We start from the raw sequence: 9,945 nt of genomic DNA on the forward strand, positions 1-9,945 counted from the left end.
TTTTTCTCCGCTGTTAGACTATACCACCCACAATGCACCTCGCGGACCTGCCATTGGACTTGATGCTGTCAGTAAAATTCCGCAAACCAACTGGGAAGTGCGTTATTCCCAAGTAAATCCACAGTCTGACGAGTTCAGCCTCCGTATTGGTTCCTGACCGACACGGACACGGAGCGGCCACCATCACGTTATACGTGCAGGGCACGTGGATGGTGGTCTGATGCGGAGAGGTGTTGAAGTGTAAAATAATGTTACAAATGCTGTGATTTCTCGGGAAATGGCGACATTTGGAACACATGAGCTTATTTCCATCATATTGCGCCACTCTCATAGACAACTTATTCCCAAATGACACGGAAATACTACTACTACTGATAAATTATATCAGCCAGCATCTTCGAGTGTTTACAGTTTATGATAGAAAGAATCAGATTAATAAACTGGACTGAAAGAAAAAAACACATACACACGTTTAATGACACAGAACTGGACAATATTAGACAATAATATGAATAACACCGGGCGTTATAAAAAGGAACCTTATGGCATCAGAATATAGTTTCTCCCAGTAACTATGACAATGTTTTGTATTTCATATATTGTGTAGAAATTATGTGTAACTAGAAGTATATTTATTCTTGTAATTCAGGTTTATATAAATAGGGAAGGGCAGCATGGTGGCATTGTGGTGTGCAATGTTGCCTCACATCAAGAACATTCAATTCCACCATCAGGCTGGAGTTTTTCTGTGTTTGCCTGGGTTCTCTCTGGGTACTCTGGCTTCCTCCCACAGTCCAGTTAAATAGAGTTAGTGGGGATAGGTTAACTGGAAACTGAAAATTGCCCATAGGTGTGAATGTGTGTGCGAATGGCTGTGTCTATGTGTTAGCATGCCTCTCGCCCTGAGAAAGCTGGGATAGGTTCCAGCTCCCTGAGTTCTGCGACCCTGAAAAGGATGAGCGGAAGAGAATGGATGGATAAATAATAATTGATAATTTATGGAGAAGAGGTTTAAATAAGTTTGCACTTTCTGCCACTCTGTTTCAGATATGTAAACGAAATAAGCAAATGTCAAGATACTGTGAAGATACAGAAATTCTTTTATTGCTGCCATATAATCTGCATCATTATAATTGCATTAATAACATTCTTTACAGCATTATTCCATCTAATAATATCCATCCATTCGCTTCCGCTTATCCTTTTCAGGGTCGCGGGGGGTGCTGGAGCCAATCCCAGCTGTCATAGGGCGAGAGGCGGGGTACACCCTGGACAGGTCGCCAGTCTGTCGCAGGGCCAACACACAAGGACAGACAACCATTCACACTCACATTCACTCGCACATTCACACCTAGTGGCAATTTGGATTATCCAATTAACCTATCCCCACAAACTGCATGTCTTTGGACGGTGGGAGGAAGCCGGAGTACCCGGAGGGAACCCACGCAAACACGGGGAGAACATGCAAACTCCACACAGAAAGACCCCGGCCTGATGGTGGAATTGAACTCAGGACCTTCTTGCTGTGCAGCAACAGTGCTAACCACCGTGCCACCGTGCTGCCCCATCTAATAATAATTCTCACAGTATTGATACTGCATTACAGCTGTTTATTGAAGATGTCCATTTGAGGATCCTTCCATTATGTTAACTTTTATTACAGGTACGGTTAGAAGTATTTTATACACATTGCATATCTGTGCTTATTTTGAGTTGATGTTCGGGTCATTAAGGGTCTTAAGCTTCACTGGCGTGACTGTCCAGGTGATCCATGCTGAGGGAAACTAGAACATAGAAGGATAACTGCAATGCATGCTCACAGTACATATAATACATATAATCTAGGAATGTGTCTGGCCTGAGGCCTTAACTCATTTGGTGTCTTAATATATTTTATTCTACTTGGTAACAGATGACCAGAGTCAATAATTAGCCTCAGAGACCCTGAGGGCTTGAAGTTTATTACCTTGTATGGAAGGTGTTATAGAAAAGAGAAGTGCTATGTCTGTTATAGCTATTAAAAATGTACGATTAACGGTGACTAATGTCTGGAACCTATTTTAATCTGTCATTGACGCCATGGGGGGGCGTGTACCCCACTGCTTTATAAATGTCCACAACATGTATTTCGGTGACAAGACATATGTTGATGTTTTCTCCGGGCTGTTAATAAACTCAACGTTTGATTGCACCTTTCTGGGGCCTCCGTGGTTTGTGACACTGCTCTACATTGATCGATTTTGCGACAATACGCTTCGTATTCAACTTTTTTTTTTATCGTATTGTTTTTGTTCTATTTTTCCTAAATGACTGTCTGCATATTGTTTTACATGTTCAAAATAAATGAAACTATTGTGGTTATTGTGGTGTAATGGTTTGACGGATATTTTCTCAGCACACCTTTGGCCCCTTAGCACCAACCGAGCATCATTTAAACACCACAGCCTACCTGAGAATTGTTCCTGATTGTGTCCATCCCTTTGCGACTACAGCGTACCACCTTCTGATGGCTGCTTCCTGAGTTCATTGTAGTCAAATCACCTCTGCAGTCACCAGATCTTGATTCAATAGAGCACCTCAGGGATGTGGGAGATTGGTGAGATTAAGATCACGGACAAATCTGCAGCAGCTTTGTGATGCCATCATGTCAACATAGACCAGCATCTCTGAGGAATGTTTCCAGCACCTCGTTTAATCTGTACAACCAACAATGCAGGGAGCTCTGAAGTCAAACCTGGGCCCAACCCAATACTAGTCAGGTGCATCAAACAAACTGACCAGTGAGTGTATATTAAGAGTATATAAGCTGTATTCAGTGTATGTGCTTTCCCCCCTCTTTCATTGTTTTACCCTCTTTTCACCAGAAGATGGTACCACTCATTTACATGTGATGAGACCACTGGGCTAAAAGGCAAATAGAAATAATGTAAACGTGACACAAAAAGAACTTTAATCCACCTACTGGCATAAAACCAGCTGCTCACTTCATTTATAAGTGACATAAGTGGCATTTTACAGGCAACATTTAGACACAGCAGAAAAACATAGTCCAACTAAATTTAGATTGAATTTAGATAACTGCAGTGAAGAACCACCTTGATCATAATTTGAGTGAACAGACCAGCCACGTTACTGCTTAGTTGTATTGTAGATACAGTAAATGTGTCCATTACTGTGCAAAAAGAAAAAAAATAGAAGCTTTGTGACCTCAGTTAATAACAAGTTCTCCTGCATGTAAAATGCTCCCACATCAGCAGAAAGATGAGGCTGTGTTCACCTTCACAGCAGTGATTTGGTGTGATAGATGTGGGATGAGGTGCAGGGACGCCACAGAAGCAGAGTGGATCTTTCATTGGTACGCAGGGGGCTGACGGGCGCAGCTCTGCAGCCTGGAAACAGAAGGCGCAAGATGCCCACATGTAAGGACAGAGAGAGGGAGCTGCAAATAGAAAAGAGAGAGAAAGCCCAGGCCTGAATGCTGTAATGCAGCCATGAATAAGAGATGCTTTGAATGCAGCTTTGTTGATGCACACACACACATAAAACACACACACTCAGCTCAGCGTTCCATTAGAGGAAACCCAGGCCATTAGTAGCTTTATCTTCTTTGTGTACAGCACCGACAAGACTCCCCTCTCCATCACACCCCCTCTGAGCACTCTCAAAAAACATACAAGAAAATAGAATAGGCATACAAGCTGTGACACGCATACACATGCAGCCAGCCCTCCTGTCTCTCTCTCTGATGCAGATGTTGTGGATGGCTCTGTTTTAGCAGTGACTTGCAAAGCAGCCTCTCAAGTCCAACGGGGAAGGGCTTGTTTTCAAAAGGCCGCCTCTCCTTTCATGCTGATGCGATGCTTCACACGGCTGACAGTACGCACAAAATATCTCTGCCAGTGTCTCTGAATGTGCAATCACAGAATGTTTTTGTGTCACACCGGTTCAGCGTTCATTCACAAAAACTCTTGTCTCCTTCTGTGCACACAAACATGCCTGTGACAGATGACAGCGTGCTTCCTCCCTCTCACACATGACACAGGCTTTGACATTTAAGTGTTTTACTGACTCGCAGTAACTGTCTTCTGTCTAACAGCGCTTTACCTTTTTCTGCTGTATCCCTTCAGAAGAAATTGATCCTGAATTTAGGGATACATGCACGCTTTTGTCTTTTCTAAGATGTTACAGTTTTGACCCTTAAAAACAGAGAGAAGCATGTTGGACTGTAAGAAAATGCTATCGTGATGCTAACAGGGGTAAAATGACCAGAATTTGCTGCATAGTTATTCACAGTAGAACTTGTCTTCAATAAATAGCCTTGGAACATATTTATATGTGAGTGGAGCTACTTGCTTGAATCCTTAGTTCGTGGATTACAGAGGATTTCAGCATTTTTCAAGTCACTGTTGCTGTTGCTGTCATTCTGGTTGCTCTAAGTGCTCTCATGGTGTCACTTTTGGCAGCGAGAAGTTGCTGATTTCAACAAACATCCTCGAATGACTTAAGATAGTCCTGAACTAGTTGGGCATTAACTAGTTAGACTAGGTCTGCTAGATATAAAGAAGCAGTTTGCAGTGATGTGAACCAAGAACATTTTTTAAGTGGCCCTTGTCCAATGAACTCTTCACCCTCAGTAAAGCCATACAGGAAGCAATATTTTACAGTGATTGAAAACTGAAATATATAAAATTAAAGGTTTATTTACTTAAATAATGAATCATTAAGGGAAATGTGTTTTGGATAAACTGAATGTAAACCAATCAAGTCAATTTCATTTGACCAGATTCAATGAAATTAAAGATTTTACACTGTACTTAAGTAACAGAATTACATTGAAAATTACACTGGGGTATCTTTTATTTATTTATTTGTTAGTTTGGATGAATCCATTGTTTTGGTCCAGCCTGATGTATCTCAGCAAATGTTAAAGGATGCTAATAAAACGTGGTACAAAGCTGGCTTTTTTTCATCCACCACCATGAGGGTCTGCAACCGTCTTGCAGCCACAACAATGTCAACAATGTGTATTCCTTAACCAGCTGATGAGTGGTCTCCATAGGTTACTGGGACTTGCTATGAAATTAATAGCTAAAGCCTCTGCATGCAGAGAACATCAGTGACCCCCTGATAAACTCAAGTTACAAGAAGAAAATGCTCATTCCTTGATCAGATGGTGGTTGCTGGAGGTTGATAGTGAGGTGTATGATGCTACACTACCTCCTTGCAATTACTGTGGTTGCTAAGGAACACATCAGCGTGTCTGCAAACACTCACCGTCTCCTCACTGAGAGGTAAAGAAGCTATGCAAAGACTCACGTTTCGAAATGTATCGGTTGCAGTGATACAAGTTTCACTTCAGCTTAATGAGCATAATAATTTACACTTTACACTGCTAGACTAACTCAAGTAACTAAAAAGTATACAGGACAAAATATTTTGAGGTGCACTCCTAGCGAGAAACAATAAGAAATGACACACACACACACACACACACACACACACACACACACACACACACACACACACACACACACACATGCGCGCGCACGCACACACACACACACACACACACACACACACACACACACACACACACACACGCACACACACACACACACACACACACACACACACACACACGCGCACACACACACACACACACACACACACACACACACACACACACACACACACTGACACCAAAGCCCAGACCTGGATGGTCTTTGAAATGCAGGTGCAGGTGTGCTTTTATTCACATACCTGGTTTGGTGAGGTCAAAGTCAGCCACTCAGGCCCACAGCGGTAAAAGAAAACAAAGGTCAACAGTGTCATTACATTTTTCAAAACAGATTATTTCAATACGATGCAGGTCTTGAAAAATGTATCACCGGCTTTGATTGGCAGATGATCAGGTGCGATAATCTGAGCAGAAAAAACGAACAAAAACAAAACATGATGTGATTGTTGTAAAGTGGGTCTTAAACACAGCTGTAATGAGATTTTCACAGCCACACAGACAGCTCAGGCCTGCTTATCCGCTGCCAGTTTGACTGAAGACTTCTGTGCAACCAAACCACGAAGCAAGGCTGCATCACCAACGTAGTTAATGATGGTCGTGTCTATTGCGGTGTTTGCATCAGTCAGGGTTTCCACTCCCCTCTTTGAACTAAAACGCACATTTTTGTTAGGTTATTACAGTTTTTGCCCGTTGCTTGAACACTATAAACCCATGCTCAGACTAAAGTAACACAACGTGAAGCTTTTGTTACCATACCTCAAACACATGTACCCATACCTTAAACAAAAGCGCTGCTTTGCACCCCAGTACCAATTATGCAACACTCCTACTCCTTTATGCAACACACCTACCCCTTTATGCAACACACATGGTCCTGCATGCTACACTCTATTTCATACATAAGACACTTCGCTCACAAAATGAAATCTCAGGGTGCCATTCGGAAAACACATGTATCCAAAATACAAAACACATCGGATAATTGCAACCACTCAAATACACACCTGAAGGCACGTACTTGCAAAACCGAACACCAATTAGCCAACTACAAAAAGCCCTCAGCGTAGCCATTTCAAGAACTTTGCAAGCATGGATGGAGGGAGAGCAAGAGGAAGAGGAAGAGGTAGAGGAGGAGGAGGAAGAGGAGGAGAAGGCCGAAGAGGCCATGAACGGACCTATATTTCTGATGAAATAAGAGCAACTTTGGTGGACCATGTCATCAACCATGGCCTGACTATGAGGGAAGCTGGGCAGAGAGTCCACCCACATCTAAGCCGCTTCACAGTGGCATCTGTAATACGAACATTCCGGCTAGAAAACAGGTCTGTCTTCACCTCCATACCTTCTGCTCTACTCAGATGGTTTCATAGCACTGTTCTACAGTATATCACATTACCATATCAAGTGTACGGGGTGCTAATGCTCCTTTTGCAGCCAAAGTGGCTGATTCCTCATATTGAAGTACAGTGTTGTACAGTGGATGATACAGTATATACAGTAAAGTACTGTAAGAAAAATAAGCAAACCGATGACAATATGTGGTTGTATTCCTCCAGAATGACTCGAAGACCTTCTGGGGGAGGACGCCAACGCCTGTTCACACAACAGCAGGAACTTGCCGTTGTGGACCTAGTGAGGGCAGACAATGCCATCCGTCTCCACCAGCTACGACGGAAAATACTTGCAGACAGGCGAGTGTTCAGCAACATAAACCATGTGAGCATCACCACCATCAGACGCATCTTGGGTAAACACAGCATCACCATGAAGCAGCTCTACAGAGTCCCATTCGAGAGGAACAGTGACAGGGTATATATCTTTCTACGTAGCACTCATAATTCTTATTCTCATGTATATATCTCATGTATATCTCATGCACATATCTATCTTTCTTTCTACATAGCACTTTACAGTTTTTGCCCGTTGCCTGAACACATTTTGCAAAACTTTGCTCATTGTGCCAAAACCCTAAACACAAGTACACATGACACAACACTGGGAAATATACCATTCACATCTGCACCAAATTGAAACTCTACTCTCAAAACCTAAACTCTGCTGTCAAAACCTGACATTCCTTTGTCAAAATGTAACTCTGTTGACAAAATGACACATACTTGCATCATATGCAAACACTTACAGAGCAGGGGGAACACACTAGTCTACTTTATATAAAGCACTGCAGTCTTTGATTTCCATTGTTCATTCAGAAGGCATATTTTCAGGAGACACATTTGCAAACAACCAAAAAAGCAAATAGGCCTACTCAATATTGTACATTGCAGCACTGTACATTGCAGTACCATGAATTCAGATAAAGCAAAAAAACAAAACAAAAACAAAAAACCCATAATACAGTAATAGAAAAAACACTATACTGTAAACAAAAAATCATGACAATTGTGCATACGTGGGCTCATGGATCCCGCCGTCTGTTGGGGTCTGGCCACAGGACCTCATCAACATCGCAAGCAATGTCTTCTCCCGCTAGGCACCGGGGAAAATATCCTCTTCCATGTCAAAACCATCCATGGATTGCTGTCACCTGAATGTCGCCGCAGGCCTGTTCCATTGCCTGCAGAAGAGGCATGCAGGCATGTAGTTGGCGGTCATATACACGCCATCTCCAAGCCTAAAAAAATTCCTCTATAGGGTTTAAAAATGGTGAGTAAGGGGGCAAGCATACCACTTCAAGTTGACTGTGGTTGGAGAACCAGGCCTGGACCAGAGCAGCCCGATGGAAACTGACATTATCCCATATCACCACAAACCTGGGCTGATCTGCTCTGTTCTGTACAACTATATCATGGAGAGCATCTAGAAATGTGAGTATATGTTGGCTATTGTATGGACCTAGTTTTGCATGATGATGCAGAAGCCCTCGAAGGCTTATGGCGGCACACAATGTGATATTTCCCCCGCGCTGCCCTGGGACGTGCACAATTGCCCTTTGGCCAATTACATTACGACCCCGTCGTCTTGTTTCGCACAGGTCGAATCCAGCTTCATCAATGAAAATGAATTCATGAGGCTGTGCAGCTCCATCCATGGCCAAGATTCTCTGTAAAAAAAGAAAAGAAAAAAGAGAACATATTACTGCACTACAGTGCTACACATACAGAACCCTCACCCATCACACAGGTACCTGTGTAGCTCTCAGAATGGATCCATGTGGTACTGATATGGTACATATTCAGCTGCTACTGGACTTCACCAATACTCTATTGTAAATGTAAGGGACAGTTACACGTACCCGTACATATTCAGCTCGAAGTCCTTTGACCCTGTCACTGTTCCTCTCAAATGGGACTCTGTAGAGCTGCTTCATGGTGATGCTGTGTTTTCCCAAGATGCGTCTGATGGTGGTGATGCTCACATGGTTTATGTTGCTGAACACTCGCCTGTCTGCAAGTATTTGCTTTCGTAGCTGGTGGAGACGCATAGCATTGTCTGCCCTCACTAGGTCCACAACGGCAAGTTCCTGCCGTTGTGTGAACAGGCGTTGGCGTCCTCCCCCAGAAGGTCTTCGAGTTATTCTAGAGAAATACAACCACATATTGTCATCGGTTTGCTTATTTTTCTTACAGTACTTTACTGTATATACTGTATCATCCACTGTACAACACTGTACTTCAATATAAGTAATCATGGTATGTTTCACAGAAACTACCACTTTGGCTGCAAAAGGAGCATTAGCACCCTGCAGTACCCTGCACACTTGATATGGTAACTGTAGAACAGTACTATAAAAACCATCTGAGTAGAGTAGAAGGCAGTGAGATGAAGACAGACCTGTTTTCTAGTCGGAATTTTCTTATTACAGATGCCACTGTGAAGCGGCTTAGATGTGGGTGGACTCTCTGCCCAGCTTCCCTCATAGTCAGGCCGTGGTTGATGACATGGTCCACCAAAGTTGCTCTTATATCATCAGAAATATAGGTCCGTGCATGGCCTCTTTGACCTCCTCCTCCTCTTCCTCTTGCTCTCCCTCCATCCATGCTTGCAAAGTTCTTGAAATGGCTAAACTGAGGGCTTTTTGTGGTTGGCTAATTGGTGTTCAGTTTTGCAAGTAAGTGCCTTCAGGTGTATATTTGAGTGGTTGCAATTACCCGATGTGTTTTGTATTTTGGATACATGTGTTTTCCAAATGGCACCCTGAAATTTCATTTTTGAACGAAGTGTCTTATGTATGAAATAGAGTGTAGCATGCAGGACCATGTGTGTTGCATAAAGGAGTAAGTGTGTTGCATAATTGCAACCAGAGTGCAAAGCAGCACTTTTGTTTAAGGTATGGGTACATGTGTTTGGGGTATGGTAACAAAAGCTTCAAGTTGTGTTACTTTAGTCTAAGCATGGGTTTATAGTGTTCAAGCAACGAGCAAAAACTGTAATTCTTATTGTCTGCACTGAAGCACCGCAGCAATTTC

The 9,945-nt window shown here is 42.7% G+C and overlaps 1 protein-coding gene across 1 annotated transcript in view; it reads left to right on the plus strand.

Annotated features, from left to right (window-relative positions):
* The window catches only part of LOC146670826 (uncharacterized), a 411,199-nt gene that overhangs the window by 83,823 nt on the left and 317,431 nt on the right, over positions 1-9,945 (plus strand). The window lies entirely within an intron of this gene.

The sequence above is a fragment of the Rhamphochromis longiceps genome, linkage group LG4 (genome assembly GCF_057381845.1).
Source record: "Rhamphochromis longiceps isolate RC_006_pf linkage group LG4, R_longiceps_female_GT1.1, whole genome shotgun sequence".
Taxonomy (NCBI): Eukaryota; Metazoa; Chordata; class Actinopteri; order Cichliformes; family Cichlidae; genus Rhamphochromis; species Rhamphochromis longiceps.